General features: G+C 39.9%; 1 protein-coding gene and 1 long non-coding RNA gene across 3 annotated transcripts in view; one reads left to right on the top strand and one right to left on the bottom strand.

Moving 5' to 3' along the window:
• LOC126386004 (glucocorticoid receptor-like) overlaps positions 1-17,254 on the bottom strand; it is an 87,492-nt gene that overhangs the window by 42,857 nt on the left and 27,381 nt on the right. The window lies entirely within an intron of this gene.
• On the top strand, positions 9,281-15,129 carry LOC126386016 (uncharacterized). The gene is made up of 3 exons (XR_007569460.1): positions 9,281-9,416; positions 12,174-12,410; positions 14,995-15,129. It is a non-coding gene; the product is annotated as an uncharacterized LOC126386016 (long non-coding RNA).

The raw sequence follows: 17,254 nt of genomic DNA, 5'->3' as shown, positions 1-17,254 counted from the left end.
TTGTTCAGATTCTATGTTACCTGACTAGAACCTTGTGGTCATGCAACTTATGATTAGTGCCTGTTAGGAACAGAAGGGAAAAGAGGTGTTACATTTTTATAGAGCTGCAAAACATGTTAGTAAGGGGGTCGAAATAGGGCTGTCACGATAACTACTTTTGTTGGACGATATACAGTCCCAGATATTATTACAATAAACAGTATTGCTGCCAATTTGAGACCATTTTATGCCACTGATATGATGGTAATATAATAACTAGGGGTGTAACAATCCATCGCTCTGGATCGATATATCAATCAAATGATTAAAGATCCAGTGTCATCTATGCAAAGCAAAAACATCGATCCATATCGTCATCGATATGCTTTTATTTTGAAAGTCTAAGTCACTGTCAAACAGCGGCAGGCAGATGGCAGGTGGCCAAGAGAAAGACGTTGTGGATAACATCATTTACTCTGGAATAAATTCGCAGTATGGAAATATTTTGGATTTCGGAGAAAATAAGGATCAACAGACAGCACATGCCGTATGTAAACAATGCTATTCGGAGATCAAACACAACGTAACGTTACCTGCCAGGTCGGGCATCTCATCCTGCTAACTTCTCACTGTAGCAACATTAGCTGCTCCGTTTCAACAATGTTCAGCTGAAAGAATGTACATGCAGGCTGAAATTTGACCCAGCTGTTCTGTTGGGAGAAAAGTGACTTAAACCAACGGGGAGTAAGAAAAATAATAACATAAAATGTAAATAAAGGAAAAATGTCCGCTAGCCGCTAGGTTAATTTATGCAATGTGAACATGTTAAAGCTAATAATGTGTGACTAGCAAAAAACATTTATTTATTTATTTTTTTGTTATTACTGAGCTGAATGTTATACTTTAGTTGTTATATGGCTGTTTGGAGAAGTTTGCCTTCAGGACTTTAATCCAGATGGACCTGAAGTTTTATGAAAAAGATGATGGTTTGGGTAGAAATGTAAAGATTTCTTCCCCAAAGGTCTTTCTGACAGAAAGCCCTGGAGGTTAACTTATCTCATGTGCTTTTTTATGTGTGCTAGTGGAGTCAGTTTAAAGTAGACTTTACTGCACTTAAGCAGTTACAAGTACTTACATTATTCATGTGTTGTTTTAATCGTTTATGGCCAAAAGCAAAAAAGGAAAGGGATGGCAGCTTCTTCTGTAACAGACTGTGTTAAATGGGCAGATATTATCATTTCACATCGATGGCAGGCCCTTAAATTGAATCAAACCGAAATCCAATTGTGGCAGAGTTTGAAATATCAGCAAATATTGTAACGTTGCCCAAAGAATCTATAGGCTATAATATCATATTGTGATGAAACTGGTGATTTACACCACTAACAATAACATAGCAAGAACACCCTTTCAAAGAGCTATGAACTTTTAATTCTTAAGAATATCCAGACATTGGACGTGTACATTTTTTAAAAAGTAATTAACACCTTTACAGGAGTAGCCAAAAATTACTGAATTTGAGAATAAATACAAAATTTGGCTACTAAAATAAAACCAAGTGATGCCTCTTGCGACTGATAGAAAAGCTTCGAGAACACAGTGGTCACCTTCTACATTATCTGGCAGGTGTACTGCAGTTGGTTGGCTCCCAGGGATGGACGGCCTGTGAGCCACATACTTTGTTTGAGAATTCACAGAAGAGGGAGGGGACTTGTTGGGGGATAAAACTACAAAAAAAACTGTTGGACTTTCTGGCTAATCTTACACTGTGTCATCTTTTAAGTGTTGTTTTAGTTTTCGGACAAGTCAGCTGAGGTGGAGAGAAAGAAAAGGGCTGCATCCATATCTTATGATGGCTGGGAAAACCCTGCTGTTAATGCTGCTGGGTGTTGACAATGTTGGAAATGTTAGTGACATTCTTACGCAAACAATCAAGTGATATCAAGGTCAGTATAACGATTGAGGTCATGTCCATACATCGTACAAGTTGATAACGTATTTATAGTGACAAGGCCAGGTTGGTGGATACGGCAACAAATTGTGTGACTGTTCACAGCCATATCACCTAAGAGTCAACACAGCTATCTTATAACCTCTCTACAACCTTAAACAAATGGTTTGTGTGTCTAAGCATATCCAAAATGTAACAATAGCTCAGATATAGATCAGACACAAAAGATAAACAATGCCGATGTCCAAATAGGGGCACCAGTTAAGAATACACTCATATGGGTCTATTTCTAACTAGCTACAGTATTTTGTCATTTAGTTTGGAGGACTTCTTGATTGAGGCAGTAACTTCCCCCCTTCCATATTGTTCGACAACATTCATTCACTTGAATTCATTCAAGATTGCCAAAAATCGTTCAGAAAAAAAACACGTAAATTGAGTCTTATAATCTCAACTATTCTGAAATGAAAAGGAACCTTTTCATCCTGAGCAGCGAATTGTCTCCCCCGGCTCCTTTTTAAACCGCTGTGTGATAAGTGAAGGCCAGAGTGAGGGACGGAGGGAAGGAGGGAGGGAGGTGAGTCAGCGCGCAGGAGGAGTGAAAGCTCAAATACAGAAAAACAAGTTCACATTCAGCCGAGGACTGTGACTTTCTACGTCTCAGGCGCAGCAGTGACAGTTGATGTTTGTGCCATGATCCTTCTATTGTTAATTTTACATTTCCTCTGGTTCCGCTCTTTGTCTCCATCATATTTGTATTCTAAAACACACGGCCACAGATGCTCATAAAGAATCATTAGCTAAGCAGCCGCGATGACATCCCATTAATAGTAATTTCCACTGTGACTGGCAGTGAACCAGGGAACTTTTAATTCAGGTTCAGAAATAAATCAGTTGCCGCCGTCTGCTCTGCCCTCGTCTTTTCATTGGGCCTGAACACAATTTTTCCTCTATGAATACAATTAGTGTGTAGATGCACCGTGTGTGCACAGCGGAGTGCTCATACAGATTACAAAAACTACGCCACAACGGATATAACACAATGCAAAGTGAGATGACAAATAAAGTAGGGAAAAACTGAACAAATCAAGTTGGAAATGTGCAGCGGAGTGGTGGTGCTTTTCACTGTGATTGCCTGCTAAATTTGCATTGATATTTGCTCTTATGTAGAGCAGAAGTGCCACTTAACATGTAAATAAATAACAAAGATACACAAACTGCTCCAGGGATCATGCAATACATGCATCTTTCTGAAAGCAGACAGGAACGAGAAAAAAAATGAAGCTTTAAAACTTAGAGCGGCCTGGCATGTATCGAGGCTGTGCACTAATTCAATATTTGTTTATTTTTATTTCAGTGGAATCATGTTGTGACGATCAGAGGATATTGTGGCTATTGAGGATATTGTGAAGCACAATTATGTTGTCAAAACAGATGGTAACAAGTGCATTGTATTTAAAAACTGATAAAACAAGGTTATGAAACTTGATAAAGAATATTTGAGGATTGTTACACGTCCTGCCTGTTGTTATCGTCCTTTTTAATAAGATGGACGATGATTATTTCACAAAAAAACTGCGATATTGATTTCAGACATGCAGCATCACCCGGTAAAGTCCAGCAGGAGGCTCATGTCTTTACACAAGCTTCAGTTATATATAGAGAGGCCAAGACGAGACTGTGCGTAGGCAGAGCAGAGCAGCCCAGAAAAGAACAGATTACAAGAAAGAGAAGAGTGAAAAGTGTGTTAACGGGACAGAAAGTAAGGCTTTCTTCTGTCACTTTGATGATCCAAGATAATGTCCAGAACAGAAAAGAGCAGCTGAAAGACGAGAGACACAACTTCTACTGTTCCCCCCTGACAAGGGTATGGTTTAGGCTAGATGAGGTCACATGTTAAATCCCCGGAGCGTAGTTATGCTGTATTGGAATGTGGAGCTCTACAGGAAATTGGGCCACATGGTGCAGACCACAGGGATCAGAATGAAGGGCAAGGGCACAATCCTTCAAGTTTATCCCCTCTAGATCAATATGAGTTCTGTTCTACAGCACCATATCATAAAGTTTAGCAAGATATAGATGATCCACTCAGCCAACGAGGAGGAGGCGAGGACTTTTGGTGTTTTAGGAAGCTGCAGTGTATACAGTACATATCCCGTGGTTATATCAAGCAAGATTTACATTTGTCCTGTTTTATGTGCAGTATTTCTTTCACAAAAATACCATAAAACTGTGTATCCGTGTTATGGATAGCACAAGTTTATTTCCTGATGCAATAAAAGCACACTGACAGAGGATGGTTGTGAGCAGGTGGGGCTTTTTTGTGGGTTTATGGTGAAACTGAAGAAATGACTGATTTGCTGCAAAACTCAGAAACATAACTTAATTTACCAGCAACTGTAATGATGATTGATTTGATGATCGATCAAACCACTGAAGTCATTTTCTACATCAACTTGCAGAAAATTTCCCGGTACCAGCTTCTCAAATGGGAATATTATTTCAGTCTTCTATGAATTAATAGTTTTGATTTTGGACTGAATGGATCACAATGTGACATTATGATGGCCATTTTTGATTAAGAAATCACATGTCTTATATTAATTAATAGATTATTCATTCAAAAGACCCATAAAATAATAATAATAATAATAATAATAATTAGGATAGTTAGGATAAAGTTAAAACAAGAAGACAAAAAAATAAAAATTATCATAAAAAATATTATATATACATTCAATCATAAAGAGCAAAAATAATAAAATCAATTAAAATAAAATAAAAAAAGGAAATAAAATAAATAAAAAGACAACATCACATAAGAGCAAGTCTATGAAGACCTTTAACCTTTAAGAAGAGCCTTATCTCCTCCGACAGGTTGTTCCAACGCCGAGGGGCCCTGATGGTAAAAGCATAATCACCTTTAGATTTAAGCCTCAACTTTGGGAATGGCCAGAAGGGCCACACCTGATGATCCAAGGCTGCAAACTGGCTCATATAGGGTCAACATTTCTACTCTGTAGCTTGGGGCCAGATGCAAATGAGCTTTAAAGTGATCAATAAAATCTTAAAATTAATTCTAAAATGCACAGGGAGCCAGCAGATAGAAGCCAGGATTAAGGTGATGTAATGTTATCTCTTAAAGCCGAGTTGCTGCATCCTGAACTAGTTGGGAGGCGGGAGAGTGACCTTTAGTTGATGCCAGAGAGGACGGAGTTACAGTAATCAAGCCTGGAAAAAATTAGTCCAAGTCTGAGTGCGAAAGTATTGATTTGATTCTGGAGATGGTTCTTAAATGCAGGAGGCAGAATGGGACGCTTTTTTGACATGTGGTTGGAAGGATGGGTCACAGTCAAATATTGATCCCAGATTTCTGGCAGCGGGCGTTAGCTGACAGGGGACCAAGGGCATTCACAACAGGGCTTGTAACATTTGGCTCCAAAATAACCAATGCCCCCTGAAAAATAACTGAATACCAAAATAAAATTTAAGCATGAAGCAACATGCAGCAGATATTTGATTAAGTAAACCACATCTTGACTTGATTATTCGGGACAGTGGGACAGAAGGAGTGGGATAATCAATTAACGGAGCAATCCTTTGAGCAATTATTGAATATGGTACTTTCCATTCATTAAAGTGTTTTCTGAATTGAGCCAAGGCTGTAAACTCCACCTGTCTGATACATTGAGGTTCTCAGCATTATTGGCGGCCATATTTCAACAGTGTCTGAATAATAATAGGATGAGGAGGGACTCATGGCAGTGACCCACCTGACCGCAAAGCCAAAGTGGGTGGGGACCCTTCTCCACCACTGGGGAGGATGATCCTTGGTCTGCTGTAATAACGTCTATGTGTGTGTGTGTGTGTGTGTGTGTGTGTGTGTGTGTGTGTGTGTGTGGAACCTTCAATTGCTCCCTGCAGATTCGATTTGCTGCTGACACATTGTGTGTCTTAAATCAGATAGATGGCCAGGGCCCGAGGGCACAGAGCACCCATTTCCCCTGGTGCCCTTATGTAATTAGCTTTCACTTAGCACCTTAATGCTTTGCCCCCCCACAAATTACCCACAAGAAAGTCTCCCATTCCCCTTTCGCCCACTCTTTCCCCTGTCTCCTCCTCATCTTTCTTCCTCCTCTCCCTTTCAACGGAAAGGTGACACAAAAAGACCACTTTCCTCTCTCACAATGGTTTACCACAAATATATTTACTATTGAGATCAAAAGTATGTATTCAAAAGGGCAAATGTGCCAATGTAACTGCTTGTATTATTTCTGTTGCTGCGAACAAGCAGCAGAGACACGCAGCATGTAAACCATCAGTGATTACATAACAGCAGGCTTACCCCAGCTACATAAATATTTATCAAGGCCGTAAACATGTAAATAATAATGATATCAATATCCTACTTTTAGAGGGGGAAAGATTTCCACCTTAAATCAAACAGTTTGGCCTTAAGCCACATCTTCACATGGAACACGGAAATACATCAATGAAAAAAAGGCAGCGTTTTAAAAATGGTTATCTGCCTTTGAGGCTAAATAAAGAAAAGGGAGTGGTATGATGTGCTGTAGTGAGAGGAAGGAAAAAAAATCCATGAGGCATTCTGCAGTTTGGCCTACATTTACTGGACTCAAACATATAAAAGGTTTAAACATACAACACCACAGAGAGTGAAGGCCGGGGCTGAGGGAGTGTTGAATGTCAGCCCGCTTTACACAAAGTACAGTAGAAGCTGAAACTCGATATGTGCACCCGGTATCGCCCCCTGAGGTCTGGCCTGACACAGCTTATGAAAATGAATGTTTGTGTCTCAGGAAACAGTCGACGGCTCGCTTTCATTACTGGCTTCTAGCATAGAGTGAACGGACCCCATCGACTCCTTTCATTCAATTGACTTTATATCGCTGCCCGCTAGCAAGCGATGAATAGAACTGGCACTGTTTTCAACCAACGCGCATCAGCTTTAAAATTGATCTTTTCTCCTGTACTGTACCTCTGATTGAGATTATGCACTTTGATGCTGTTAGATTTCTGGGGTCAGTGTGTGGACAGGGCAGCCACCTTTCAGTAATTATCTTTACAAACAATTTAATTAAACACTGACTGCGCAACTTTACATGGAGGCAATCTGCAGACCTAAAAGTGTGCCACTAGAGATGAGCACGCTGAGCCCAAACCTACTGTGGGCATTATTTTGGTCTCTGCTGCCAACAGGCTGACGGAAAACAGGTCACACATACGTACAGGCGGACATGCAGGCAGAGCTGGTGGGCAGGAATGCGGAGAAATATCCAATGCAGCAGTGGCAACGTTAGCAGAGGAGAGCAGTGACATCTCATGCTGACTAATGGAGAGTTAAATTTACATACGCCCACCATCTCTGTCTCTGAAGATGCAATGTGAATGCTGGTGACAGACAGGAGACGGGCATTCAAAGTGTGGCCGCGTGGGGTACGGCGCGGGGTTGGGTATCGAGAACAAGATCTGAATGGGGGCAAGGTTCCACATTTCTGAGAAGCAGGGATTTGTTATGGAACGTGCTTTTCAATTTTGTTTACTCTGTCGCCGGCGATGCATGCATCAGTGCCAGTGGAATATAGCCGACCGGGGGTATCGCTTACAAGTAGATCTAAGCTGTGATCGGTGCTACTGTGCTATGTAATCACATTGCCAAACTAGTTTCCTGTCAAAGAGAGGCCTGTCTAAGATGACAAAGCTTTTACTGCAGCGTGGAATGAAACGCAGCGTCATGTGCAGTCAAACAGCCCAGACGAAGCTGATGCCATCACATCCAGCTGCAAGAAATAACAGAGCATATTTGCATTTTTCATTCCCTCACAAAATACCTTTTCACTGATGACCACAGACTGGTTTCTTCTAGTAAAACAATGGTATGGAATCAGAGCCAGGACTCAATAGGCAGAATAGAAATCGGATTAAAACCAGAGTCAGCAACATCTGAACAACTCTTAATCTTGAATCACCAGTGAACAGCACATGACTTGGTTGGGAGTTCCTGGCTCAGTGTGCAAACGTGTAGTATTTTCCATCTCTCTAAAGTCTGCTGGGAAACGTAGTTCAAAGTGCCGCCTGACTGACACGTCTCCCTAAATGATGCATTCATGTGTGACTCTAAATTGGAAAATGTACTTCACTCAAACTGCACTTCCTTCCTAACTGGCGATCAGGAATAACCATTAGAATGAAATCCTGCTTTTGGAGCCAGCTCTCCAGTGCTGCCTTACTGTATTTATAAACAGTATACTCACATACATTATACAGCACATAGTTGGCTTGTTAGTTCATGCAAGCAGCTGCTCTGTTACCAAATATAGCTCACAGGAGAACACAAACTGCACATGAAGGCACTGCTTTCTAATGTTTTGCTTCATCATAAGAGTGTGTGCGCTTATGAGCATTAAATATTTAAGTCCATGTGACAGTTTTGTGTGTACAAGTTACAAAAATAGTTTTACAAAAATAAAAAATACAGTTATTCGGGATGTCTTTATCGAATGATGGTGCAGTATAAAACCCATGCAGCTCATGCTTCAGCAATGGCCTTTTGACACACTGAATGAATGAATGACTCAATTTCAAACCAAAAACAACATTAAAAAAACCAACTTGTGTCCGAAAAGAAGTAGGTAGAAGTAAAACTTATATGTCCCTACCCCTGTCTTGCATTTCTTCTTTTAACACAATTATTTTATCAAATTCCCAAATTTATTTACAACTAATACACAACTATTCTCAGTCTATTTACCACCCGATTCAATAAATCAGTGATAAACCCAGTTTAATTACCACCCAGAGTTACAAAATAAACTCCCCAAACACAACCTTTCCTCGTCTATATATCTGACAAAAATATCTTTTTTGTATAGTTTTTAAATTGATTTATATTTGTGCTTTGTTTCAGCTCATCACGCAGCTCATTCCACAAGTCCACCCCACACACTGAAATACACAGACTCCTCTTAGTCGTACGACCACATTGTTTTTTTAAATTAAATTCTCCTCTTAAATTATAACCCCCCTCCCCGTCACAAAAGATTAGTGCAGTTTTGATTTTGACCAGATCCACAAATTTCACTGCATGTGACTTTGGAACAGTGAGTTCATGTGTTCCTTGCACCCCACATTGTGTATTGTCCTGATTGCTCTGATGTATAATGGCTGTAAGTTGCTTTTGTAAGCATTGCCCCAAACTTCCACACAGTAATTCAAACATGATGGTACAAGTGATGAACACAGAATGGGCAGTGACTTAGAATTCTTTTTTTTTCCCTCTCTCTTACTGAAATGCAAAACATTAACTTTCTATGTTGCAAGCAGCACACAGGCCCAGTATTTAGGCTTCTCAAAGAAAAACAACCGCAGCACAGCTCCTGTGTGTTAACTTTTCAAACCTGCGCTGAAGTACTGCAGCATCACATCTCATTTATCGCACTACCTGCTGACTCAGCGTTTCCACTAAGAGGTAAGAGGTGTCGGTTAATTTGTGGTCCATAACCTGTGTAGTGTAATTGTTTTGTTGACTCATTTGGTGACAACACGTCAAAGTCCACATCACGTCTTTATTTAGATGCAATTATACCCTCACAGCATAGATGGAAATGCTGGGTTTATATTGATTGTAAGAAATCTGTAAAGGTCTCTTCACAAAATAAAGTCCAAAAAATAAATTCAATATGTAGAAAATAGTTTGTGTGTTTTATTTATGTAAGATATTCAATCTTTGGATCTGATTATTGTCTATAACACTGTTTTATGTGATGTCTTTAGTGTCTGGTTCATTGTAATTCATTTAAAAATATTTTATAGAAACAAAAATGTTGTCACTTTTTATCCTGCTGTTCATTTTTCAACTTGTAAAAAATAAATAAATGATATCTGCAGTACATATTTTTATTTTTTAACTGATTACAAGCCCAGAAATGTTAGGGAGATCTTTGTTATGTGGTATTAATATAAAACCAATATATGTTAGCAGTCATCTAAAAAAAAATCTTCACTGCATTTGGATGATACAGAGAAAGAAAGGCAGCTAATTTTAATTTCACTCTCATTATAAAAACTTAATCCAAGTAGTGTATCTTCAGGCGACTCTGCGTCTTCATGACTAAACATGATTTTTATTTATTTTTTTGCTGTTGTCTCATTGTAACAGACTTGTTTACAGCTGACAGTAGTATAGGCCGGACAAAAACAACACAGCGGTGCACGGCTCATCCAGCCTGCAGGCGAAGCTGCACGGTCGAAATAAAACCACTAATGAAACAGAGAAATGTGGTCAAAAAACAGATAAGACTGGGGCTTGGAAAAAGAAAAAAAACACACACACACACACACACACACACACACACACACACACACACACACGCACACCTGTGGTTGCTCATCTCTTAAACTTATATAACATGTTCCAGACAACAAAGCATGCAAATTAATGCATGCATGTGTATTTGATCTGACTCCACCGCAGCCCAAGGTGCCCTGAAAACAGTGGAGCCTGTTGCATTACAACTGAGCTCAGTTAAATATTTATCACTTATTAGAAAACTGAAGCAATGTTTGTTTTTAACTGCTGTCAGAGTGTCTCTGAAGATGAAGAAAGGCCCAAGTGAGGTTTTCATCTTGTCCTGTTCTGACTGCAGAACTAAAACCAAAGGGTTACACACACCAATTTAGTGCTCAATAAAAAATAACTCTGTCATAACAGTTTTGCAAACTCATTACATTTTTATGTGTTTTTGAGTTTGATCCCAGCTGCCTGTTGCCCCTGCTGGTACGACTTTACTCTCCTGCCGTAGTTCTGTGGGTGACATCAAAGAGACGAAGCAGACTCTTGCCCTGAGTCCATAAGGGCACAACACTACTTTTATTTGGCTACCCTGGTTTTAATGCACATAAGGTTGCCCTCTCTCCCTCTATCACACACACACACACACACACACACAGAGGACACACCTACGCATGCACACAGAGGCGCACACGATGAAAGGAGTCAATCATTAAACCAGAGAAGTACGCTCAGCGTCTCCTCATGAAGCCTCTTATCCATTCCTCTGTCAGAAATCACACGAGGGCAAAGAGGTGTGGTGTGATCCGGGCATTTGGACGAAAGGAGAGAGAAAAAAGTGAAGGTGGATAGATATAAGGTGAAAAGCAGGGTAAGAGGAGATGAGAGGAAGGCGAAGAGAGAGTGAAAAGACCTCACACTTGATAAGATTAGATAAATAAATTAGGCCTGGAGAAGAGTAGGCTGCACACATTTTTTCCCAGATTTCACAATTACAGATTTCATAAACACCCCCCGCAGCAAGGGAGTGACAACAACGGGAAACAGGGAAGAGAAGGAAAAGAAGTGCGGGAAAACTAATGCAACTATCAACAGAGATCGAACCACTGACGATGAGCGCCCGTGGCCTCTGCCCTCCCTCACCAACATTTCAGCTTCCAGTGGAACATGAGCTTCAGCACTGATCTCTGGATCCTCCAGATGCCAGCTTTCACTCAGATGAACTCATTGACTGATATACAAAAAAAGAGCAGAGGGGGATAAAGAGTTTGATAAGAGCCCTGGAGAGGCGATTCAGTTGGCTCTGCTCCTATTATTGTAATCCAAACAACCACAGATAGCACCAACAACAAGCTCACAGCGTGTAAGGGGGAAATTACCTCTGCCTTTGTCAAGAGCGCTGACAATAGTGCATGTTTGCTGGAGCAGAATTAAAGCATTATTGGTTTGTTATTAGTTTCCCACCACTCGAGACGCTAATGACAAGAGCTTTTTTGATAACATTAATGAAACAAGTGGTTTAAAATTTGTTCTGCAACATACAGTACGGACACGCAGCTTCAGGAATAAAGTAAAAAGGGGAAAAATTAGCTACTTGTGAATCTCTACGATTTTCCCCCAGCGAGCGCCGCAGCGGTGAAAACGTCACCCGCAGCACTAATTTCATGGAAGTAAACAAAACCATTAGTGGTAAAAGTAGCATTTTTTCACCATAGGTCAACATTAATGGAGCAACCACAATAAAGCATAGACTCCACAAAGCAGTGCATCAGAGGTGAGCTCCAGAGAGCATGTGTGTGTGCGACTTCACCCCAACACAAAGATCTGCACACACACACACTTATTTCTCAGAGCTTTTCACGTTGAGCTCGTGCTCCAGGTAGCCGAAATCACTGTTTGTCCGAGCTTACCAACCCTGTGCTCTTTTCATTTCAGTGCACAGTCCAGTTAACACATCAACAGCTGAGTAAAGATCTTTTAAGGACAGACCTCCCACTCCACCAACACTTGAGAAATGTTTGGAGAACTGACAGCCACCAGCGTATAGTTTTTTACTGTATTTTTCCATTTGATTGTACTTTAATGGATACCAGGTGGGATGGAAGTTAAGGACTTTTTCTTCCCTCAAACTGCACTTTATTTTCTGATGTCTGGTCGCCTCAGTGAGCGCAGGTGGGTGTTGCGTCAGATTGCCTTTTACAGTGTTTTCTGGGATAATCTGTACCATTAAAAAATAGATCACAAAGCAGCCGCGCAGGAGCTAGAAAGACAAATGACTACCGCAAAACCATGCTGCAGCCTCACAAGGGAACGGACGAAACACTTACAGCACACTGAGACAGTGTTTGTCTGCCATCTACATAAAGTGTGTCCAGATAATCTGTCCCAGACCAATAATATGTAGAAGTACTTTCCCTTACCTCCCTCACTCAAAGGCCTGCTAAGCCTCCAGCTTATTATCTGACTATTGCAACTGACTGATATGGAGTTATTAGCTTTGATATGGAGGTCTTAAGATCATGCTACTGATATGTACTTTGTGATCTTGTTAGCACTGTCAGTGTACTGCTTTGAACATTTCAATATCTACTGTAAAACAGTCTGTTCTGGGTAATTATGTGCAGATCTATTTACAAGCAGCAGTGTTAACATCATTGAGATTGGAGTTGAATTAAAATGAATGATTCCCCTCTGGGGCTGCGCAATTAATTGAAACATTATTGAAATTGCAATATGGCCAAAAGCATTAATCACATGAGCTGCAATTTCTTTTGATGAAGGTAAAATGTGTCAAAATGCTATTGTAAATGCAGCACTGTGGTGCTACAGAGAGGTCAGGGCCTACAAATTATGTTCCAGACATAGGGGAACATGCTTGTTTGGCAAGGACCCCAGCAAAAATCACACCATCACCTTTTTTTAAATATTTTTTCAGTGAAAATTAAATGCAACAATTACCACTCAAATCGACTCAAATCGCAATCTCAATGTGTCAAAATAACTGCAATATGATTTTTTTTTGCATATCATGCAGCCCTAGTCCCTTCTTCTTATCACAAAAATATATTTTCCATGTGTGTCACAGCTGTATGCAGCTCAAAACTGACAAAATATTAAAGTACAGTAAGCGATAGTACAGTATGTTCCCAAGTATGATGACATGCCTTCCAATTATCTGCCATAAGGGTGAGACAACACTTTCAGTCAATCATTCATTTTAGTGAAAAACACCCCATGCTAGAGTGCAGCTCAAAGTGCTTTATGACAGAAATGACATAACAATAAAGGAAAACTATCATATTTGACCTGTTCAGGGAATTATGTTGCAAAGAAATTATATTCTATCACTGAGATTTTTTGGAGGGTTATTGGAATATGCACATGCAAACTGAGATCTGTCATACTGCAAACTGACGGTTTCCCCACTTGTGAAGGTTATCAGATTATTATCAGTGTCAAAGTAATGTCAGTTCTCATGGTATTCAGATGTTTCTACAAATAGAGCTGCCACCTACTTCTTCTCACATCTGGCCGGCTCCAGATAAGAGATAGATCTTACATTACTCGGCAGATTCATCTGCCAAATAATGCTGTTAGTCATAAAGGAAACCAAAGGTATCAGCTATGGAAAATCAGGTGATTCATTCAACCCAGGCACAGAGCCTGTCACAACCCCAACTGAGAACTCCAAACCATGGTAGTTTTCCAAATTCCAGTTTAGTTAACTGTTACAAGATAAACCAACAACACACTGCATTCCTTGTTACTGATCTAAAGAAGACCGTCCTCTAGAGCAGCAATCTTGGAGCGCTTCCAGTGCTTGGAGGGATATAAAAGTCTCCCGAATAATCAGAACAAAAGATAAGAGACTGTGTAGAAAATATGTTGCTTTCATAAAAGGCAAAGATACAAGCCTGTGTACATAAAGACATCACTAGAGAAATTAACTACGATTACCCAAGGTGCATTTGTGTTACACGTGCTACTCACAATGAAAGGAAGCTAAAGATGGCACATTTTAGAAAACTGACAACAGAGTTTGCTGTTTAAATAAACTCTCTTTTGGATTATGGCTTCAGTTTAGATTTCCTGCAGATATCCTGCAACAGTCGTGTGTCTAAAGGTAGAGATCTGGCTATACAGTTTCTACCTCAAACTATATAGCAAATCCATTTTGATTTTACTGTTTTGAGTTTTTGGATTTCTAACTCAAGTGTTGTCTTATGTTTTTTTACACAGGAAAATAATCATAAATTATATATTTGAAGAAGTATACTGTGGTTATTTTAAACCATTTCTTAACTGAATTTACAGAACAATTTTTGTATTGTGATATTAGGGGTGAGCGATATGGGCCTAAAATAATATCACAATATTTCAGGGTATTTTTGCGATAACGATATTCTTGACGCTATGACAAATTAGTTAAAAAAAATCTTATTTAAGAACATAGAATTGCAACACAATAAGTGATATACTTTTACATGTCATTATTTTACCTTCAAATACTCAGTAAAAACTAAAAAAAAATCATCTCTCATTTCTTTAGTAAGTAAACAATAACTCAAGTAAGAGTGAGGTTCAGATTCTGAATACAAAATAATAGTGTAACAAGATTAAATCTACCACAAATTACACATTTAAACAGCTCCCAAATACGAAAAATGTACCCTGGGATCTATACATATAAATAAAGGGCTGATTTCCTTCTCTTTTAGCAAAATCCTGAATGACTGAGTTGTTTTTTCTTTTTCAGCCTGGACGCTGTGCTGCTGCCAGAGGAGCCTCTTTTTGGAACCACCATGTACTAATTTCGCTTTCAGCCATGCTTGCTGTTGCAGCGGATAACACTATGACATCAATATGTCAACAAGTTGAAATATCCTGAGTATCACAATATGAATTTTTCATATGATATTAAAATCATACCGGTATGATCATGAATAAGATGACATGACACACCCCTATGTGATATATAGCACTGCTGTGATATAAAGGTAAATATTTCATGATAGAGGATTTTGGCCATATTGCCCAACCGTATTTTGGATAAATCCAGAAACTATGGAACTGTGTTTTGTTTCTACAGCTCTGATTTGAGCCAGTGGTGACCGAGGCTCATGGGCGTCAGGTCTGTCACTTTTTATTCAAAAGCTGAACTACCGCTCTAACACAAGAAAAAAAGTGGACGTGCACTCTGTAACAATCTACTAAATTCAAAATGAGTAATAGTTCTTGTTCAAGTGACTGCTGTAATGGTTTTTATAGTATTTAGAGTCATGCACCACACACACTGACAGAAAACCATGATTTCACAGGTAGAAAGTTGAAATAATAAAACAGAGGGCCAGAACCAACAGTGTGTTGAGAAACATTGGAGATGTCAGTAGAAGAAAAATTAACAATGGAAATTTGCAGTGGGGAAAATTATTTCTGGAACCAGGAGCTCTGTCCTCTTTGTAACACCATAATGACCTTTAACAATTTGTCAACCACCCGTTAGCTTACAGCAGCCTGGATATGCTCAAGCCACCCAGGCACTGAAGGGTATTTAGGGCTAACCATTAGGCCTTAACAGGCCAGCTGACTGTTTTTGGTTGCTGGCCTGCACCGGCTGCCCCAGATTCCTCCCCAGCATTGGGAAATACTCTCTAATCAATCTTCCATTTTGGACAGTTCACTGCTCACTTCAGTCCAAAATGCGTCAGATTTCAGAATGATAGTGAAAAACTTGACCCTGAAGTTCAGCTCCATAGCAACGCCGCTGAGAGAACAGCATGACTAAGTGCAGTGAAGCTGTCTCACTCATAGTGTAATGTTTTACACCAGCATCAGCCTGCAGACGTCCAGCAGTCTGGAAGCAACGTGATACACGACTGTTGACTACAAATACTGAGGGCTTGGGCTTGGATTATGTAGAATAAAAAGAGCATTTAATATGTTAAATGTGCCAAGGACGTCATGAATCCGACTATAGTTTTATCAAATAAAAAAGAAATATCAAAAATGATTTTCAGCTGTAGCATCCACTACAATAAAGGCCTACAAAATTTCAAAGTAAACAGCTTTCACTGACAACTTGTTTTTAATTTTCAGAGAATAAAAGAAACACATTTTACTCAGTAATAACAAGGAATTGGCTTAAAATCACTCAGAACAGAGCCGACTGATGCCTAATGTATTCTGACAAACGCTGTTTACCATTTCGGTGCAAGAGGGAGGTGGAGATAGGAAAGAGTGACGAAAGAGTGACGAAAGAGCAAAGATGAAGAGAGAATAGGACGAGAGAGTAAAACAGAGAAGAAAGAAAAGAATGAACGAGTACAGTGGAGAGCAGACTGAGGGAAATGGGAGAGAGTGTCAGCTGTAATTAATGGATACAAGGCTGATCTATCAGAGAGGAGGAAAATGTGGAGGAGCGAGAATAGCAGACGTTACAACGAGGCTTCTGACGGTTACAGAAGGAGTTTAACTCATTTAATGTGCAGGGCAGAGGAGGCGCAGCATTAATCATGCAAAGACACAAAACAGCAAAATCCAAACTTGTAGAAGCAAAACACTGCCCAGGAGGTCTGATTACTGCTAGTGTTTGCTACAGTATGTGCAGCAAAGCACTTTGATCTGCATCTTGTGTATGAGAGGTGACGCAAAAGGCAACGCAGCTGAGGAGGAATGATCAAGTCACCCCAGAGAGTTTACATGATAAGCTGTGTATGCGTGTTGTGGCATCTAAGCCCCACTGAGGCAGACTTTCAGTGAGGAACGGAGAAAACTAACTGATATCACTGTGTAAGCCGTTTGAAGTTTTACAGAGAGTTGATGTAACAGTGGGGTTGGGTACTGCCCAAATTTGGACTGATGCAAGTACCTGGAATTCGGGACCAGTATCCTATGGTACCGGTTTTCATAGTGATGAGGGAGTACACAATCGTCTGTATCTGATTAACCAACTAAATCTATTTGCATCTATATCTGTATGGGAAATGAGTTTAGGTCGAAAGTGGGTGGGACCTAAT

This window comes from Epinephelus moara, chromosome 3, assembly GCF_006386435.1.
Source record: "Epinephelus moara isolate mb chromosome 3, YSFRI_EMoa_1.0, whole genome shotgun sequence".
Classification (NCBI taxonomy): Eukaryota; Metazoa; Chordata; class Actinopteri; order Perciformes; family Serranidae; genus Epinephelus; species Epinephelus moara.
This window is presented reverse-complemented; position numbering and strand designations above follow the sequence as displayed.